Genomic DNA, 22,844 nt, shown 5'->3' with positions numbered 1-22,844 from the left:
ATGCAAGGCAATGTGATAAGAAATCTAGATTTGAGAGGTCTAGAAAACCTTGTAACACTTCCGAGCTGCATTTGTAAGTTTAAAAGCTTGGTGAAGCTAGATGTGTCAGATTGCTCAAAACTTGAAATCTTGCCAGAAGAGATAGGGGATTTAGAAAACTTGGAGTGGCTTGATGCCAGAGATACTATAATCTCACAACCTCCGCCTTCCATTATCCTATTGAACAAGCTTAAATTCTTGAGTTTTGCAAAACAAAAATCACAACTAGGCGTCGAAGATGAAGTGTACTTTGTGTTCCCTCCGGTGGCTCAAGGATTACGCTCATTGGAAATTCTGAATCTCAGTTACTGCAATCTAATAGATGGAGGACTTCCGGAAGACATTGGATGCTTATCCGCTTTGAAAGAGTTGAATCTCAGTGGAAATAATTTTGAGCATTTGCCTCGAAGTATAGCCCAACTTGGTGCTCTTCGATCCTTGGACTTAACAGAGTGCACGAGTCTTACACAGCTTCCAGAACTTCCACCAGAATTAGATGCATTGCGTGCAGATTGTCATATGGCTCTGAAAAGTATTCATAATATAGCAACCAAGAAGAAGAAATTACAGCGGGTGACATTCAAACCACTGTATGATAACGATGATACGTACAATGATTCAATCTGTAATTTGTTTACTATTGTACATTCTGAGAAGAAGGTCCCAAGTTGGTTCCATTATCAGGGAACTGATAGAACTATATCTGTCAATTTGCCTGAAAATTGGTACATATGGGATAACTTCTTGGGATTTGTTGTATGTTACTTTGGCAGCGTAGTTGAAACCATAGCTCAATTGATTCCCTTAGGTGATGTTGGGATATTGTCGATGACCCAGAAACTTGCCTCACACGACTATTCAAGATGTGAAATGAAATCGATGATTCATTTTTTCTTAGTAGCTCTTGCTGGCTTATGGGATACATCTAAGGCAAATGGAAAAACACCAAATGACTATGGTCTTATTAGGCTATCTTTTTCTGGAGAAATGAAGGAGTATGGATTCCGTTTGTTGTATAAAGATGAACCTGAGCTTGAGGCGTTGTTACAAATGAGGGAAAATAACAATGAGCCAACAGAACATTGCATTGGGATAAGGAGGAGCAGATATGACAATAGTGAACACCATGACTCCGTGACCAATGAAGCCAGTTCCTCGTCTTGTAAGAAACATCGAAATACCGTGTGATTCAAAGCCCAGCTAGTTTTGGTTTTAGTTGTATGAAAAAGATGGGTTTGAGTCGAGGACGATGAGGTTGCAGTTGAGTTCTGGCGAGATTTTGAGGTTCTCGGTTAGTCGCGGCTAAGAAAAGTGTAAACCCAGATTCATTTTTTGAAAAGGCTTCTAAAGGTCCATTGCTCACCTATTATCTTTTCTGCACTCATCCTTCAAATATAGAAGTGTTCTTAGCGAATTTGTTTGAATTTTCATGTCATCTATGTAATCTATTGAGATTTCATGAGCTTTTGTCATGTTTCAGTTATCATTTATTGAGATGAATTATTTATTAGTATTAATAAGTTTTTCTAGTTTCATTGATAGTCCCTACTAGCGGGATTTTACTAGGTCGTTGTTGTTGTTGTTGTTATTGTTGTTGTTGTTGTAGTAGTAGTTTCATTGATAGGTTGAAATATGACGTTTTTGTTTGTTTGAGCTAAAAACGAAAAGAGATTTTGACTTATTGCTAGTGGTCTATGGGATCTGATTTAGTTCGTTGGGTGTAGGTTTGTAAAAATAATACGGGCTAGCCAGTTTTCGGACTGGTCATTCAAAAATAGCCAGCGTTTGCCAAGTCATTAAAAAATAGCCACTATTTTGCTGCAACAGAGACCGGTCCAGCATAATATACTGGAGTTCGATGCACCTGTGTATGAACTTCCAGCATATTATGCTGGAACTCCAACACGCAGAAAGTTCCAGCATAATATACTGGAGATTCGAGCACCTGTGTATGAACTTCCAGCATATTATGCTGAACCAGTGTACTTTGCTGGAACTCTAGTATAATATACTGGAGTTCTAGTATACTTATGCTGGAACTCTAGTATGAGTTCCAGCATAAGTATACTGGAACTCCAGTATATTATGCTGGAGTATTTTTCAGATTTTGAACAGTGTTTTCGTTCAGATTTATCTTTACATGAAAAATGGCTAAATTTTAATTACTTTTGAAACTGTGGTTATTTTTGAATAACCACTTGTAAATTTGACTATTTTTAAATTTCTCTCTGTAGGTTTATACTACAAGAGAATGGGTCTATTACCTTGATTTTGCTTATTTGGCCACTTTCTGAAATAACAAATTTGTTTGAACTCATAATTTCCAACGTAGTACTTCAAGAGCCATGGATTCTGTTTGATTTGGCCTTAATTTCTGTTTGATCAGTATCTGTTTATACCTTACTTGAACCAATAAAGCTACTGTGTGGCGTGGATATAAAAGGATGTGAAAGGAGCATGAATGGCTATTTGATAAACATATGTACAAGTTAAGTGAATTGGTTGGAGGTTTATTCCTTCCATTTTTGTTTGATCTACTACTATACTTATGAACACATGTTTTTGTATTGTGAAATTTATGGAGTTTGTCTCCTTACTGTTTGTTTCAATATAGTCATTGAGTTGGTTTCTGGGTTAATTAGCAATTGGAGTACTCGGATGCTTAAACCATTTTATCCCAAGGCTACATGTTAAGAAAGGTTTGTTAAGTTGGACAAGTTGTTTGGTTTAGTTGGCGTAGAAACAAGAACTTTTGATAGTTAATTTGAATTTGTCACGGCCCAAAATCCCTCCGAAGGAGTCGTGATGTCACCTAATCTCTAAAACTAGGTAAGCAACTAGGTAAGCATAACACATATCAAAATGATAACAGGTTTTACTAAACAGGTATTAAACATGGACCGGAAATTTCTAAATAAGCCAATAGTCTCAACATCATACATTCTCCCAAACCGGTAGTACAAGTCATAAGCCTTTCTAGAAGTAATTAACATAATGAATACATCATTGTTCTAGAGTAATAGGAAACAATGGAAATAAATACAATAGAAGGTGACTTCGGGGCCTGCGAATGTCGAACAGGTATACTTTGAAGTCTCTAGCAGCGTAGACATAAGTCTTCAACCAACTCAATCATAAGTACCTGAATCTGTATAGAAAAATATGCAGAAGTGTAGCATGAGTACACCACAGCCGGTACTCAGTAAGTATCAAGACTATCATCGGTGGAATAGTGACGAGGTACCGTCAAGACACTCACTAGTCAAATAACATATGCAATATAGCAGCATAACAATAATAATGAAAAACATGAAGCAGGAAATGGCAACAAAAATCAACCACGGAAATAAAAAACAAAGCAATAATAATTCCGTAGAGTATCAATCAAAAACAAATTAGGAACACGAGTACAACCAATTAATCAAGTCTTTCAAATTCAGGTTTTTCACAACAAGGTCACTCTGTGGTATCTTATCTCATAATCACAAATCACGAGTCCCAACCCACTATCATATTCTCACGGCACCTCGTGCCCACATCTCATATCACTTTCGCGCGAAAAAATCCACATGCTACCATGTACTTTATATCCGTGTCCAATGCTAATAAAAAAATGTTCGAAGGAGCATTTTATTTCCAATAAAGTAAAATTTCAATTTTTGAATCAAGTAGAAAAGCAACAAGGAAATGAGTTTAAATAAAGTATCGGATAAGCTACTGATTTGAATATAGAATTTAATAAATTAAACATAATAGCAATTTCTTTTTAAGTAAAGTAGAAACACTAGATAGGGTAATGAGATTAAGTTGAGAAATCAATTAAAGTGAAATAGACGACTATTAAAAATAGTAAAGTACCGAATGAAAAACGAGTCTTAACTTAAGAGTCATAGAAGGTAAGGATGTCGCTAATTCGTTTATTTACAACCGTTATATTACTAACAACTCAGCAGGATATGAGGTAATGACTCAACGTAGTAAATTCATCTTGAAAATCAATTCACCAAAATAGTAGTATTAGGAAAAGAATTCAACAAATGACGGCAAGGCAATGAATTAATGAAAACAACTCAATCTTTAGAGTCTCACACGAAAGAATCGAAGCCAATTCAATACAACAAGGAATACAAAATACATAAATTGTTGCGGCGTGCAATCCGATCCCACCGTACAATACTATTCACCCTTATTCCACCATGTAAATATCAATAATAATAAATAAATATATGTTGCGGCGCGCAACCTGATCCCACCATATAATCAGAGTCAATATCATAATTCACCCTTATTTCACTATATCAATTCACCCTTCTTTCACCTGTTGCGGCATGCAACCCGATCCCACCGTATAATATCAATATCATACTTCACCCTTATTTCACCATAACAATTCACCCTTATTTCACATGTTGCGGCATGCAACCCGAACCCACCGTACAATATCATAATAGTAAACAAAATATGTTGCGGCGCGCAACCCGATCCCACCATACAATATTGATATCATAATTCACCCTTATTTCACCATAACAATTCACCCTTTTTCACCTGTTGCAGTGTGCAACCCGATCCCACCGTACAATATCAATATCATAATTCACCCTTATTTAACCATAACAATTCACCTTTATTTCACATGTTGCGGCGTGCAACCCCATCCCACCATACAATAATTTAAATCAACAACAACAATTAAATAATTCAGTTTACAGAAATTTCTACAATCAAGGGTATGAGTACACGGCAATAAAGGAACCACGTAAAAATCAAGGGAATACAACAAACTTTACAAAAATGACATAACAAGTAAGGCACATGATAACTAAGATGTGCAATCATAACTAGGGATTATTTTAGGAAGATTTTCACAACTACGCATGTCTCCAGTAATTGAAATGCTATAAAGGAATGATCCTAAAAGCTGTAATAACACTGACCTATACCCACTAGATAATCCTCTCACAAACGATGAGATTATTAAGGCATGCTTCTCCTTTAAACCATTCAAAGCTCCAGGCCTGGATGACCTTCACCCTTTCTTCTTCCAAAAATATTGGAACATTGTTGGCAAATCAATAACTAGCCTTTGTCAAGAAGCTTTCAATAGTGGAAAAATTCCTAATGGCATAAACGATACCCTCCTATGTCTTATCCCAAAAATTCCTAATGCTAATAACTTAAATTTTTTTAGGCCTATTGGACTATTTAACACTATTTACAAAATCATTACCAAAGTCATTTCAAATCAATTAAAGCCCTTCCTGAATAGACTCATTAGCCCCTATCAATCTAGTTTTACAAAAAATAGAAAGGCTAGTGACACTGCTATTATTATTCAAGAACTCATACTCAAATTAAATAGATACCATGGTAAAAAACAAAATATGTTCTTAAAAATTGACCTCAAAAAGGGTTTTGATTGTCTTGAATTATCTTTCATCTATAGAGCTTTCACCTTCTTTAAATTCCCCCAAACATTACTAAGCTTATTATGAACTGTATTTCCTCAACCAAAATTTCTATCCTAGTCAATGGCTCTAGAACTGATTACTTTGCCCCTACAAGGGGTATTAGGCAAAGCGATCCGATGTCTCCATACTTATTTATCCTTTGTATGGAAATGCTTTCCACTCTTATCAATCACAAAGTAGATATGGGTTGCAGGGATCCAATAACTATAGGTAAGAACAATTATCAATTGTCACACCTGTTCTTCGCGGATGACCTTACCCTAACGTGTAGGATCAATAACAAATCTATAAATACGATTAAGCATTGCCTTGATCTATTTTGCTCCTTGTCAGGGCAGACAATCAATAGGGCAAAATCAAAAATTATCATCTCCAAACACTTCCCCCAAAACATCTGCAACAACTTATCTAAATTGCTCAACATTAATATTAGTTACACATTTGGAAAATACTTAGGCTTTCCTATTACAAATTCAAAAACTAGAGCGAGTGATTTCCAATTTGTTATTGATAATATGCTAGCAAGATTAGCCACCTGAAAAATAAATTGTCTTACCATGGCAGGAAGGTGCACCCTAGCTACCTCGTTCCTAAATTCTCTCCCTAACCATATTATGCAATATACCCTATGTATTGGTAAAAATAAATATTACACGTGTAATTATATATGTGGCTGATATGGCAAGACACATGGATCACTAAGAAAGCAACAGCTGGAGAGTTGCAATAAAAGATGCACGAGTCGTAATAGGTATGAGTAAATTACTCACGAGATGAAAGAGGTACGGTTGCTCGAGCCTAAATTATTAAATGAAGAGACACTGGCAGGATAAATCAAGACAGTAAAGAGGGAGGATTCACGAATCGTCAATTAATGAGGATGAAGGATCATAAACATTACAGAATCTTCATGAACAGTTACGATTGCCAATTGTAATGTCTCATTAATGTCATTAATGCTCATAATGATTCGGTCATAAAGAAACGTTGTACTTATAGATTCCTATATAAGGGAAGGAGATTTCATTTGTAAGGACACGTTCTGATTATTATTGGAATACAATTACTTTCTTTTGCTTTCAATCGATTTTTTTTGCTATTTCTCATATTAATTTTCTTTCTTATTATTGAGAGAATACAGGATTTCTTGGTTATCAGTAGCCCGAGTACTTCTAAAAATAGGCTTTGACTGAGAATCTAATTTTTTGGTTAAACAAATTAGTTCCGTTACCGGGAATCTAATAATCTTCTTACTTTCCAAAATCTTTCTCTCTCACAACCAAATCATGTCGATTGTCAATGACAATAACCGGCAGGTGGAAAGGACTCCAGTTCCATCACCTCAGGGAACATCACGCACTTTACGAGAAGGGTCACCTGAAAGATCTACTACTCACAATAATGAACAACATGGAGATGAACAAATCATTGAGCAGGATGCTGTGAAGCAGTTGATCGCTGAACACGTGAATAATGCCCTCCAGGCTTTCGTGAGAGGACTATCAGCTGTGCCACCAGCTCCTCCTCCAAATAGTACTACAACTATGGAAATCCCACGCTTAGGATTAGCTAATTCAGGAAGCGGGGGAACTCCCAATGAGTCACGTTATGGGAGACCAGGTACGCCTAATAATTATGATTTATAAACTTTATTACTAACCTTGCAGAAACAGGTGAAAGAACAAAACGACCGTATTGAGAAAATACCTGGCGTACCACCTGTGATTAAGGGAATAGATATTGACAAATATTCGCAACAATCTTGGAAACCAAGCGCAACTCCATTGACCATCACCAAGAAGTTCAAAATGCCTGACATCCCAAAATATGATGGAACGACTGATCCACGTGACCATGTCACTGCGTTCACCACAGGAGTAAAAGACAATGATTTAACCAAACAGGAGATCGAATCAGTGTTGTGGTAAAAACGTTTGGAGAAACACTCACGAAAGGGGCGTTAACGGGGTGTTCTCTTTCACCTGAAAAGTCTATTGACTCTTTTTCTGAGCTTGAAGATTTGTTTATAAAAGCACACTCGGGAGCTCAAAAAGTGGAAAAAAGAATGGAAGACATCTTTAAAGTAAAGCAAGGTGATACAGAATTGCTTCGAGGATTTGTAGACAGATTCCAGCGTGAAAGGATGTTGTTACCAAGAGTACCTGACAATTGGGCGGCCATGACATTTGCAAGTAATTTAAATGAAAGAAGTTCAGAAGCTATGAGAAGATTTAAAGAAAGCTTACGAGAGTTCCCTTCCACAACATGGAATGATGTCTATAATAGGTATAGTGCCAAGTTGCGGATCGAAGAAGACATCATTGCTCAATCAAATGTTGATGAGAAAACAGGGTCGAGACGGTCAGAATCTGAGAAAAGGTCTGGTAAAAATAGGTACGAGCCTTATATGGGACCCTCAGGACGAGATTCACGTTCAAAACCAGAAAATACACGACCCGATCATAGATTTATAAACCGAGATTCAGGTTCATCATCATCGAGATTCAGAAAAGATCGAAGTGAGCATAAAAGGGATACCAACGCAAATGTAAGGATTGGTGATTACAGTTTTAATATTAGTACTTCCGAGTTGGTTGTTGTTTTAAGAAGCATGGGAGATAAGGTATGTGGCCAAAGGAAATGAGATCAAACCCAAACAGAAGAAATCCATATTTCTGGTGTGAATTTCACAACAACCATGGCCATAAAACATCAGATTGCAGACTGTTACAAGGTAAAGTAGAACATCCGTTGAAGCAAGGGTACTTGATAGATCTGTTTAGTGAAAAAGGAAAACAATATTACATGAAAAATAGACTAGAGCCTCCAAAACCTCCATCACCGAAGAGAACAGTGAACGTGATAAGCGAAGGAGAAGAAGTCAATGGTGTAACATACACAACTACGAAAAGGATGTTAAAGTTCACAGTAACTCACGGGAAGCGAGTTTGTCAAACTTTGGAAGAAGACAACACAACATTTGACGATGCAGATGTGGACGGCTTGATGATTCCCCACAATGATGCACTGGTAATATCTTTACTTATACATGATACTAATGTAAAACGAGTTTTGATTGATTCAGGTAGCTCCGTGAATATTATTTTATTGTGAGTGGTGAACGAAATGCTAATTGGCAATCAAATAATTCCAAAAGCACGTTCCTTATCTAGGTTTGATAATTCAACCGTTATTACAAAGGGTGAGATGAAGCTAAATACATTCGCGGAAGGAGTCATCAAAGAAACAAAATTTCAAGTGATAGTCACGGACATGGCCTACAATGTGATTCTTGGGAGGCCATGGATTCATGACATGGATGATGTGCCGTCTACATAGCATCAGGTTATTAAATTCCCTTCAAAATGGAGAATTCGACAGATTCGAGGGGATCAACAAACTTCAAAGAATATCAACTCAATGATGCAGCCAAGACAGAAAGATACAGGTGCAAACGAGGAAGATGTGGTAAATCAAATCTCAACTGAAATTGTATCAAAACAAACCAATGTGGATTTGAGACTGGATGTAACTCAAGAACCAATGGAGAGTGAAAACATCAAAACAACAATTGAGGAACTCGAAGCTGTTGTACTATTCGGGCAATGGCCAGATCGAAAAGTTCATACTGGAGCAAAGCTAAGCCCGAAAATGAGAGGTAAGATAATTGAATTCTTAAAAGCTAACGCAGATTGTTTTGCATGGTCGCATTCAGATATGACAGATATACCTCCGGAGGTGATGACCCATAAATTAAATGAAGATCCATCATATGTACTTGTCAAGCAAAAGAAGAGGAAGCAATGATCATTCAAAAATCAAGTGATCAATGATGAGGTACAAAAACTCTTAAAGATCGGTTCAATACGCGAGGTAAAATATCCTAATTGGTTAGCTAATACTGTGGTAGTTCCAAAAAAGAACGGTAAATGGTGAGTTTGTGTAGATTACACTCACTTAAATAAAGCATGTCCAAAGGATTCATTCCCTTTACCGCATATAGATCAATTGATTGATTCTACCGCAGGTCATGAGCTATTAAGCTTTTTAGATGCATATTCTGGTTATAATCCAATAAAAATGGATCCCTTAGATGAAGAAAAAACTTCATTCATTACGGACAGGGGGACTTATTGTTACAAAGTCATGCCTTTTGGCTTAAAAAATGCTGGAGCCACATATCAGAGGTTGGTGACCAAGTTGTTCCAAGAACACCTGGGAAAGATCATGGAGGTGTATATTGATGATATGTTGGTCAAATCCACACAAGCGGAAGATCATTTTCAACATTTTTCAAATACCTTCGAGATCCTCCGCAACTATAATATGAAATTGAACCCAGAAAAGTGCGCTTTTGGCGTAGCTTCAGGTAAGTTCTTAGGTTTCCTTGTATCTAATAGGGGTATTGAAGTAAATCCTTCACAGATTAAAGCTATTGAAGAAATACCTGATATACTCACGACCAAAGAAGAGGTACAAAGATTGACAGGTAGGATTGTAGCTCTGGGAAGATTCATTTCAAAATCTTCAGAGAAAAGTTTCAAATTCTTTTCAGTGTTGAAAAAGCAAAATGAGTTCGAATGGAATGAGGAATGCCAACAAGCCCTCAAAAATTTGAAGGCATACTTATCAAATCCTCCTTTGCTGGCTAAACCAAGGGATGGAGAGAAACTGTTTGTATATCTCGCAGTTTCAGAAATAGCTGTAAGTGCAGTTTTAGTACGAGAAGACAAAGGTAAGCAATCTCCAATTTATTATGTTAGTAAATCTTTGTTGGATGTTGAGACTAGATATCCTCATCTAGAAAAACTTGCTTTAGCATTATTTATGGCATCTAGAAAATTGAGACCATACTTTCAATGTCACCATATTTCTATAATAACTGCATATTCTTTAAGGAATATTTTGCATAAACAAGATTTGTCGGGAAGATTAGCCAAGTGGGCAATAGAACTCAGTGAATATGATATCATGTACCAACCTAGAACTGCAATAAAATCTCAAGTTTTAGCAGATTTTGTAGCGGATTTTAGCAAAAAAAATAGTTCCTGGATTAGAAAAGGAATTACAAATATTCACTAGATCTAATCCAGGTACGTGGACTTTATTTACTGATGGTTCCTCAAATGTTAAAGGAGCCGGTTTGGGTATTGTCCTAATTCCACCCTCGAGGGAAAGTATAAGACAAGCAATTAAGTGTTACCCTATTACTAACAATGAAGCAGAGTACGAAGCTGTAATTGCAGGTTTGGAACTGGCACGAGAACTCTCCATAGAGCAAATTGTGATTAAAAGTGATTCTCAGCTGGTAGTCAATCAGATGCAGGGGACTTACATAGCTAGAGAGGCACAAATGCAACAATACTTGGAAAAGGCACGAGAACTGATCAGACAATTCCAATCATGGAAGATCGTGCAAATACCCATGGAAGAAAATGCAGAAGCGGGTGCGTTAGCTAACCTTGCGTCAGTTGCGGAAGTAACAAGTGCAAAAAATACTATTGTAATACATTTATTTCATTCAGCGCTGGACCAGGATAAGAATGGGGTAAGATTTAATAATTTAACCTAGGATTGGAGAAACGAGATTGTTAATTTTTTGCAGTATGGGATCGTACGTGATGGCAAGCAAGAGTCTCAATTGCTTCGACAAAAAGCTGCCCGTTATTATTTAATTCGAGGAAATTTATATCGAAAGATGTTCGGTGGTTCTTTAGCAAGGTGACTTAGACCCGCTCAAACGGAATATGTGATGAAAGAAGTGCATGAGAGGCATTGCGAAAATCATGCAGGTGGAAGATCTTTAGTTAAAACACTAATCATGGCAGGATACTACTGGCCTAAAATGGAAGATGATGCAAAGAATTTTGTAGACAAGTGTGATAAATGTCAACGACACGGCAATAATATGCACCGCCCTGCAGAATATTACATACAGTTATTTCCCCATGGCCATTTATAAAGTGGGGAATAGATATAATAGGCCCTTTACCATAAGCTAAAGGAAAGGTACGATTATTTTTAGTATTAACAGATTATTTTTCCAAATGGGTAGAGGCACGAGCTTTCAAACAGGTACGAGAAAAAGAGATAAAGGATTTCATTTGGCGAAATATTATATGCCGATTTGGAATACCAAAAGAAATCGTATGTGATAATGGCCCACAGTTTATAGGCTCGAAATCACAGAAATTTTTCAAAGTTGGCAAATCAAACGAATAACCTCTTCACCTTATCATCCCGTGGCAAATGGACAAGCTGAGTCGATAAATAAGATTATCATTAATAATTTGAAGAAGATATTGGAGAAATCAAAAGGCAATTGGCCTGAGGTATTACCAGGAGTATTATGGGCTTATAGAACAATAGAAAAAATAACTACAAGAGAAACACCATTTTCACTTGTTTACGGTTCATAGGCTTTAATCCCAGTCAAAATAGGAGAACCAAGTACGAGATTCACACTGGCGATGGAAGAGTCAAACGATGAAGAATTGAGAACAAACTTGGATTTACTCGAACAAAGAAGAGAAGTGGCTTTAATAAGGATGGCAGCACAAAGGCAAATCATAGAACGCTACTACAACAGGAAGGCCCATCTCAGATACTTCAAGATTGGGGACTTCGTTCTCAAAAAGGTTTTCCAATCAACAAAAACAACTGGAGCAGGAACGTTGAACCCAAATTGGGAAGGACCTTATAAAGTTTGTGGTATCGCTAGAAAGGGTGCTTACGAGTTATAAACTATGGACGGCAAGGTTTTACCTTCGAGTTGGAATACTATTCATTTGAAGAAATATTATTTCTGAGCGAAAGAAATACCCCCGGTCAGGTATCACTTAATTACGATTTTTGTTTTGTACAGTTAAGATTATACTAACAATTTTAGATGATAGGAAAAAAGCTAGCCCACACCAAATGATGATATTAGACCTGAAAGACACACAGATGCAAAATTATTCCTGGTCTAGGGTTACAATCTTTCTGATGGAAATAAAAAGGGTTAAGCAGTCATCATCTAAAAAAATATATACCTCTGAGTCCTGTATATTTTTTCCTTTTCAGAAAATGGACCACATGGAAGAAATAACCAAGTGCTCGAGATTTCATACTTCAAAGCTCTAACACTTGGGGACTATATATATGGAAGGCAAAGAAGACTAAAAAAGTCAGAATTCGAGTCAAGCCTGGGTCAATCTACCCAACAAATCGAAAGTTAAAGCAAATCAAGAGCCAAAAAGACAAGCCTGATTCAAAAACCTATGATGAAGTATACACTCGCAGACGTAAATTACAAAATCTTACGAGAACCTAGGTTAAAGGCAATATTTAGTCATGGGTTGCAAGATATACCCTTGAATTTTATAAAATCTGTTATAAAGAAAACAGTTATGAAAGAGTTGTAGATGCTACTTGAATACATGTAAAGTGTTATACAGTTTGAAAGTTCAAAAATACAAAACTTCCTCAAATTATTCAACAAATATGTATGTTCCTACTTCTTCTTTCGTATGTTTACACCAATATGAAGTTGAGACGTCTTCTTCATTAAGTGTCGTTTATAAAAAGGCCCTCTTTTATAATTCGTGCTTATTCAAAAAGTCACAGAGTATTGAAGCATTTTTAAATGCAATATAAGAGAGTAGAACAGAAACTCTAAATAAGATATTATAAGAGTTGAACAAAAACTCCGAATGTAATATTATATAAACTTGGTTAAAACTAAGTATATACTTAGTTCAAACCTAAGTATTTGATACTAAACCCCAAAACGGACCAGGGGTAAAACATCCCAATCATTCCACCATAAACAAAAACAACACAACAAACTTTCCAAACAAACTTCCATTATGGGGCAGGTTCTGAACCAGTACTATCAGGAGGATTCAAGATGGCATCATCTGCAGCAGCAGAAGGTTCGACTTGAGCAAAAGAGGTTTGAACATCAGCTTTACCAGGAGTAAGTTCATCACCCTCGGGAATGCCGACCTCAGGTGAAGAAAAGTTTTGACTCTGCTGAGTTTTCTCAATAGTTTCCTTAGTTTTTGCAATTTCAGCAGCTAAGTCAAAGCTTTCTTGGCTTGCCTCCATTAAAGTTTCGAGGCACGTGTTCAAAAAAGCCCAGCTTACATCAACAGTAGCTTTGTCCTCAAAGGCTTCATAATACCTCTCCTACTGCTCAATTTTGGCTCTCAACTCTTCCTTTTCAGTTAAAGCAGCATCATAAGAAGCTTGTAAATGGGCGAGTGACCTTTCTAAGAACTGAACCTTGCTGGAAGACGCACAAAGATCTTCTTGAGTCCGGGTGAGCATTTGAACAAGCTCCCCGGCGTAAACTTCCTTCTGGTTAAGCATTTCTTTCAAACCCCTAATTTCTTCAGTGGCTTTGGAAAGCTGCTCGGCAAATGAAGACTCGAGAAGGTATTTATCCTTGCCTACTTGACTGGAAAAGGCTTTCTCAATCGCCAACTCTGGTGCCATTACCTTCACTTGTTGATCCAAGGTACACTTCTCCTCATCTAAAACTTCTTTCTCAAGCTGAAGTCCTTCAAACTGCTCCTTCCAGTTGTCTTCTTTGTTGCAATAGTCATTCATTAACTACTCAGTATGGAAAATCCTCTTCATCAGCTCCGTGCCTATTAGGTTGATCTATACGAGAAAAGGAAAATGTGATTATCAAATAAAGATGAAAAGAAAATCACAAGCAAAATAAAAAGCTAAGGCTTATACCTTTAAAGATGAATGGACAATATCATCCATCCACGTTAAATAATTATGGATTTCCAATTTGGACTTCTCAACTGGGCCAATCAACGGTTTCAGCCATACATCAGCTTGGCCAGATTTCTTTAGAAGATTACCATCCTCGGGGACTTCGATGGTAACGTTTTTCATTATCCTACTATTACTAGAAGAACCAAATTCAACATGAGAAGTGGTAACAGTAGGGGCAATTGAGGGAGTCAAAACAGCCACGGGTGGAGCAATGGCAACAACAATAGGTGCAGGAAACTGAGGATCAACAAGTGCAGATACTGGAAAAGAGGCAAGAGGCGCTTCCTCAGAAACAAAGCCGAAGTCTTCACTATCAAACCCATGGGAAAAAAGTTATTTTGTAGAGTCACGGGGTGCGGCAGTCATCTCTTCATCAAAGCTCACCAAAGTGGCACTTTCGGTCTCATGCATGGGAACAGAACTGGGAGGAGGAGTAGCTTCATCATCCGAAATGACACGTCTCCTAGCTCGAGGCTTACGTACTAACGATCCCTCATCTCGTTCCTCTTCACCCTTGGAACCGTGAGCTCTATCAGCTTTTCTCTTTGATGAGGAATTCAAGATCATCTCTTGAGCCATAGACAGAGAAAGTTTCGATGCAGCAATAGATGCAGTGCTAACACCCCGAATGGGAAACCCTAGCAGAAGAAGAAGTTAGTAAATTTCAAATAAATATGAAAGCAAGGTAGAACATTGAATAGATACCATGAGTCTTCACTTTCCAACAAAACCTATTAGAAAGGTACTTCCAGGACATTCCTTCCATAGGAGCAACAACCAACAATTTTTCTACCCAAGCACGGAAGTCTGGAATTTCTTCAACAACTTCCATGGTTGCTGAAAAGAGAGAAAAAAAAATCACGAGATTGTAAGTTCTTTTTTCTTCAATAAAGAAAAAAGAAGAAGAAAGTATGAAAAGAAACTTACGTGCAAAGTTCCATTTTTCTGGAAAAAGGCATGTTCTCTTCACCCACTAAACCACTTGTGGGAACAACAACGAAACGAGCATACCAGCCATGATCCTTGTCATCTTCAGGGCTAACCAAAACTCTCTTACTTCTGGCCACGAGAGTAAATACCCCAGAACGAAACAACTTGGGGGAATAAAGATGAATCAAGTGATAGAAGGTAAAGGGTAAAAAGGCCAAATTAGACAAGTATCTTAAGCATGCCACAACTCTCCATACGATAGGACCAATCTATCCTAAACAAACGTTAAAGAAACGGCAAAATTCTATAATGACTGGGTCAATAGGTGGTCTGAAGCCTAATGTAAAGGGATAGAATAACCAGCTTTGTATGAAGTGATCCTTTGATTTGCGTTAGGGACTAAAATTGGGAAATCAACTTTTCAATGACATTCTCTTCGCACAAGAGAAATCAAACCCTCAGTAATCTGGGAAGGGTAAACATCAGCACGATCATGAAAAGTCATAGAAGTAACTTGGTTTCTAATTGATTCATGATCAGTAGAGAAGGAAAGTTCAGCAGGGATAATTTCATCAACAGTGTGTTCCCGAAGAGGTTTACTTGAATCCCTACTTCTGGTAGAGGATCTATGAGAAGAAGAAGCCCTAGTTCTAGAAGACGAAGGGGTAGCAACACTGGGTTGAGAAGTAGAACCACGAATAGATACAGATCTTAAGCTACGTAATCTGCCACCTGTTCTACTCCTGACAGGAGCAGATGAAGAGGGAAGTTCATCTACTATAACTACTCTACGAGGATCAGGGTTTGGTGAAGACATGGTTGTATAAGAAAATAATACTTGCCAGTAAACAAGAACTATTATGGAAGAAGAATACTGTAGATTGAAGGTTTTTCGTGAAAGCAAAGGCATAAGAGGTATTTTTAAGAAAAAGCAAGCGTTCTGTAAAGGGAGTCATGATGGAAACATCATAATGAAACATTCACTTCGTGACTGACGCAGCCGCAAAAAAGCCCTAACAATCGCTGAAGAGTTGTAGGTCCAATCAATGAATGCCATGTGGATTAAATATAAGTGACATACGACGCATTAATTCTGAAGAAGGCACAATAATACATAGGAAACGGCGGCAAAAGATTCCCGCCATAAATGTGATCCACTTCCCAAATATTCAATTGTTGAATAATTGGCAAGTGGGGGGACTATATGTATTGGTAAAAATAAATATTACATGTGGAATTATATATGTGGCTGATATGGCAAGACACGTGGATCACTAAGAAAGCAACAGTTGGAGAGTTGCATTAAAAGATGCACGAGTCGTAATAGGTACGATTAAATCACTCACGAGATGAAAGAGGTACGGTCGCTCGAGCCTAAATTACTAAATGAAGATACACTGGTATGATGAATCAAGACAGTAAAGAAGGAGGATTCACGAATCGTCAATTAATGAGGAAGAAGGATCATAAATGTTACACAATCTTCATGAACAGTTACGATTGCCAATTGTAATGTCTCATTAATGTCATTAATGCTCATAATGATTCGGTCATAAAAGGGAAGAAACGTTGTACTTATAGATTCCTATATAAGGGAAGGAGATTTCATTTGTAAGGACACGTTCTGATTATTATTGGAATACAATTACTTTCTTTTGCTTTCAATCGATTACTTTGCTATTTCTCATATTAATTTCCTTTCTTATTATTGAGAGAATACGAGATTTCTTGCTTATCAGTAGCCCGAGTACTTCTAAAAGTAGGCTTTGACTGAGAATCTAATTTTTTGGTTAAACACCCTATTACCCTCAAAGATTCTAAAAAATATTGATAAAATCCAACGAAACTTCTTATGGGGTACAAATGCCACCTCCAAAAAACTCCATCTTATAAAATGGGACACTATCACCAAGGACAAAAAGGAGGGTGGTTTAGGGATTCATACGGCCAAGGGCAAAAACTTAGTAAACCTTGCCAACCTGTCTTGGAGGCTCCTCTCAAACACTCATTCCCCCGGGTAAAAATAATTCATGCGCTTCATAGTACTAGAAAAATTTAAGAATTCTTCGTTTATTTGGTATAACATTATTCATGGATGGGATATTTGTAGCAAAGGTATTAGATACAAATTATCAAATCTCAGTGTTTGGAACAACAGTTGGATTCATCAATCCCCACCATTACGCCAATACATTTATGGTCCCCTAACCCAGCATGACGATAGGCTAGCTATTAAGGATATATGGATTAATAATCAGCGGGACTTATCAAAAATTTCCATAGAACTTCAACCCTTCTTGATCAACAAAATAAATTCCACCACTCCTAACTCCAAAAACTTTGACACTCCTATTTGGTCACTAACCACAAATTGTCACTTTACTAGCAAGCCGTGCTACAACCTATTAGGCACTCAATCAGACGATGGTAAGGATTAAGCTTGGATTTGGAAGATGACTTGTCCAAACAAAATAAAATTCTTGATTTGGAAATGCTACCATGAGAGACTACCTACTAGAAGCTACTTAAATCACATTGGTATAAACATTGACCCTACTTGCACCTTTTGCGAGAGTCATAAGGAAACCATTACCCACATATTCATGCACTGCACAACCGTAAGAGATTTTTGGCTACAGTTAGGGATAGATATGGAAAGCTGGAATATAACTGGTAATTGGTTGATCAACATTCGCGATTACAACTGTTTACTAAAAAAGGGCATCATCAATTGGAAAGAATTGTTTCCTTTTGCTATATGGACTATTTGGGTGAATATAAACAACAACTTATACAATAACACCACAAACAAAGAATTCAGTATGCTTACAAGCTATCAGTGGAATTTAAACTCCTCACTGACAAGGAAGATATGCCACAACAAAAAATCCCAATCTCAGTAAAATGGCTTAAGCCAACTTGTAACCACATTAAGCTTAACATCGATAGTTCCTTTAAACAAGAAACTTCTCTATGTGGCTTTGGGGGCCTGTTCATGGACAATAAGGGTAAGTGGGTGGTTGGATTCCAAGGGTCTCTACCAGGTCGATCTCCATTGCATGCTGACCTGATGGCACTAAAGACATGCCTACATCTTGCAATGGAACAAGGTTTCACTAACTTAGAAGTGGAATCAGACTCTACGGATGTCATTAGCTGCTTAGAAAATGGCAACACATCCCTTAACAACATTATTCATGAATGCAGGTCATTGATGAACCAGATGAAAGTTCAAATAATCCAGCACAACTTCAGAGAGGCCAACAAGCCAGCACACAAGCTGGCTAAAAATGCTATTCAGGAAAGCATTGGTAGGGATCTTGCAATTATGTACTATCCACCATCTTTTGTAACCGCTGTCTTATCCTATGACTATGAAGGTCCTGTCTACCTAGTTAAAAACATTAGCAAAGATGCATGCTCTAAGCTTGCATCGTTTGGAAATAAAAATGTCCTATGTGACATTAGTAGTTTCTTTAATAGCCAAGTAGGTAATGTGCCTTCGGACAATGCTAACTATGTAAACTCTATGTTATGATATTTATATAATATATCCCTGCTTATAAAAAATGACAGGTAGCAGATAAGCACAGAGTCATAGAAGGAACGTAACAATTAAGAGTCACAAGCCAATAAGGAAGGCATCAACTTCAACTAAAACATATAAGTGCAAAATATCATGTAAGAAGTATCATGAATGCTAACAACGCCAAATAAAGTATGTAAGAGTAATCATGTGCCAACAATTTACAATTAAATACATGAAAGATGCCTAAGAGTTTAAACCGATAGAAATCTCACATATAAGCTCGAGTACGTACTCGTCACCTCGCGTACACGAATTTTAAATTGCACAAATGACTCAATGCCTAAGGGAAATCCTCCCCCTTCCCCCACAAAAGGTTAGGCAAGATACTTACCTCAAAGAAGCTAGATCATTATTCTAAAATGAACTTCTTGAGTGAAACAACCTCCGGACGGCTCAAATCTAACCAAAATAGGTTCTAATCATAAATAAAACTCATAAGAAATATTTTCGGATAATAAAGCTTCAATCTTTAACAAAAATAAAAAAGTCAACCTAAAAGGGCCTGCATCTCGGAACCCGATAAAATTTACCAAACCCGAACACTCATTCTGATACGAGTTCAACCATGCGAAAATTAGCAATTTCCGACATCAATTCGTCCTTCATATAATCATTTTTCATTTTGAAAGACTTCTTCAAAAATTCCCATTTTCCCTCTACTCAAAACACTAATTATAAGATAAAACTAAAGATGGAATCATGAAATATAATAAATTTCGGGTGTTTGTTTGAAAAAACCATGAAAGATCGCTCAAAACCGAGGTCTACAACTCAAGATATGGTAAAAACGCCAAACCCTCGATTTTGAAAAATATACTCTGTTGCCCAGGTATTTACACATCGCGATCGTGGAAGAGATAATGCGACCGCGAAGAAGAAATTACTACTGCCCAAAAATATAACACATGTGATCGATAAGAAGGGAACAACTGCTTCCCAAAGAAACGTACTACGCGATCGCGAAAGAGCACGTGCGATCGCAAAAGGGGAAGAAAAATACCAGCTGCTACGGCTATGCTACGCGAACGCAGACATCTGACTGCATAAGCTTCGCGAAAGCATGACCACAATCGCGTTCGCGGTGAACAAAAATCCTGAGCTCCAAGGAACCTTACGCAATCGTATCTTCATCTTCGCAATCGCGAAGAGTAACGGTAACATCAGAAACTAGCAACTCAAAAACCTGAAGAAATGGCCCGTAGCCCATCCAAAATACACCCAAGGCCCCCCGAGACCCCATCGAAACATACCAACATGTTCCATAACATAACACAGACCTGCTCGAGATCTCAAATCACATCAAACAACGTCAAAAGCCACGAATCGCACTACAAATCAAACTTACGAACTTTCAAATCTTCCAACTTCCAAAACTCGTGCCGAAATATGTCAAATCAACCCGGAATGACGTCGAATTTTGTACGCAAGTACCAAATGACATAACTGAGCTAATCAAAGTCACGGAATCGCAATCCGACCCCGATATCACCAAAGTCAACTCTCGGTCAAACCTCTCAACCTTCCAAAATTTCAACTTTCCAATTTCATCGAAATGCTTCCAATTACCTTACGGACCTCCAAATCCAAATCTGGACGCACTCCTAAGTCCAAAATCACCATACTAAGCTTTTGGAATCCTCAAAATACCATTTCGGAGTCGTCCACACAAAAGTCAAACTCCTGTCAACTCTTACCGCTTAAGCTTCTAAAACAAGAATCCTTCTTCCGAATTAATCCCGAACCATCTGAAACCCGAACTCGACCACAGACCCAAGTCACAACACATAACACGAAGTTGCTCGAGACCTTAAGCCACCGAAGAGGCGCTAATTCTCAAAATGACTGGTCGAGTCGTTATAGAATTAATTGGGTTTAGAATAAGATTTTAGAACTGTAATGGGCCAAAATGAGTTTAACTGGTCAGACTTGACCTTAGTATTCATTTATAAGGCTGGCCCAATTGTCGTACATTCACAAGATGCCTTTATCTTTGATTGCTACACTAGCCTACTAGTCAATAATTCCATAATTTGGCCCACTTCCATAAACGATAAGTCAATTCAAACTTCTAAAAATATTTTATTCATTAATAATTTCATAATATAATACCAAAGAATAGAATAATGCTTCAAATATTGGCCATGTGTTCATACCTAATCCGTGGTTGATATTAAACAACTCATCAATGTCTAAAATAATCAATGTTAGCCTATGTGTTCATACTCGAACCTTGAATGGACCTATTTCAACTAATAAAAGGGTCGTGTGTGCATTCTCGCTCCATGATCACCGTGTTTAGCCAAGTAGACTTACACGTTCCGTGGTTTGATACACTTAACCAACTAATGACCTTGTGTGCCTACATGCTCGTGGGTCAAAAACAATCAAAAAGAGTTAATCAATAATCAGCGGTAATAATAAGGAGTAAAAAAATATGGAATAATCCAAGAACTAGTTAAAGCCAAGATAAGTTGATTAAGTGATCATGCTAGAATCACAGGATTGGGGTAATGCTTCACACTTTCTCCCTGGTCAATAAAATTGCTTATCCGGTCTTTTATGTTCGCGAACCATAATAATTGAAGTCAAACCTTCCTTTGACTAAGGATTCAAAAAAAAGGTGACTCAGAACACCATAACTCAATTCGGAGTGGCGACTGCGTAACAATAATAAAGTAATCCCTATTCAAAATAATATCGCTTTAATGGGAAAAAACTCTTAACGAAAGAGGAGGTGTGACATTGTCAATTGATTCTCCATCTTATCGCCATTTGTGGTGAGCCATGATTAACCATGGTGAGTTAAAGGATGTGAACAAGTTTAAACTTAGATACATAAATCAGATCCTGGAATAATGTGTTCTTAATTCAGTTCTTATCTTAAAGTACTCGCAAATTTTAAGTATACATGGTCGCCAAGTAATATATGATTGTAAGTCCAGATATCGTACCCACAGGAACTTGTGATTAATTATCAACTAAATTAAACTAAGACAATTAATCTATTCAAGCGAATCCTAAAGTATGAATATTTAACTAAACCTAATCTAGAGTAACAAACTAAGAGATTAACGGAAACAAGTTGGCAAAAATAGACACGAATTCAATGAGAGACGATATTCTAGAGTTATGGGTTAGCTAACAATCCCGTTGAGTTTTCTACCTAATTTTCCAATTAATTTATCTAGTTTATTGATTGACAGGGTTAATATTACTCGTAGCCTTCTCCCGAAGTACTACTCGCTTATTCAAGCTAACCTAACGCCTATATTCCTATGCAATTAGGATTAACAAGAACACATTAATAATTCCTGTATAATAACCAAGCAAGGCGATTAGATATATCCCTATCCTAACCACAAATCCGTTCCCGATGCTCGAGTTCAAGATCTTGCTCTACTCAATCTTATATGCAATCTAGAATTCCCTCTCCTTAGTTAAATTCTAGATTCATAGATCGTATTCAATTGGTGGTCAAGCAATAAAATAATTAAGCGCAAGATGGAATAAATAAACCAATATGATAAAATAATAAGAACAATTCAAGCTTCAAAACTACAACGTTCATGTAGCACCCATAACTCTAGAACTAATAAACTATGAGATTAAAGGAAAATAAGAGAATAAAAACTAGTTAGAAGCCTCCTCCAAGTGTGGTGTGTGTTCCTCCACGTGAATTCTCCTTCAAAGTATGTTATATATCTTCCAAATTAGGTTTAAACTTGCTTTTATATGAGTTGAGGGGGTCTTGGGCCGAAATAATCTTGTCCCGGGCGAAGTAGGAATGATTTCCCGTCACCAGCGCCCAGGGAAGCGTGGGGCCCTGGCCCTGGCACTGGAAAATTGGACATTCTGTAAACGGCGCCACAGGTGGCGTGGGGTACTAGAATTCAACATTGTCCGTTTTTTCTCTGCTTTGGCTCTAATCTCGCACCTTTCAGCCTCTATTGCCTCCTGATGATTCATACATATAAAGACACCACGAATTAACATAAATCAATACATTTTACATCTGAAATACACGAAACACAAGTAAAACA

The 22,844-nt window shown here is 37.3% G+C and overlaps 1 pseudogene; it reads left to right on the top strand.

Annotated features, from left to right (window-relative positions):
• LOC138891672 (TMV resistance protein N-like) lies at window positions 1–1,568 on the top strand (annotated as a pseudogene).
• Window positions 1,569–22,844: the final 21,276 nt, after the last annotated feature.

This window comes from Nicotiana tomentosiformis, chromosome 5 (genome assembly GCF_000390325.3).
Source record: "Nicotiana tomentosiformis chromosome 5, ASM39032v3, whole genome shotgun sequence".
Classification (NCBI taxonomy): Eukaryota; Viridiplantae; Streptophyta; class Magnoliopsida; order Solanales; family Solanaceae; genus Nicotiana; species Nicotiana tomentosiformis.
Note: the sequence above shows the minus strand (reverse complement) of the source record. Positions and strands in the feature narration are given on the sequence as shown.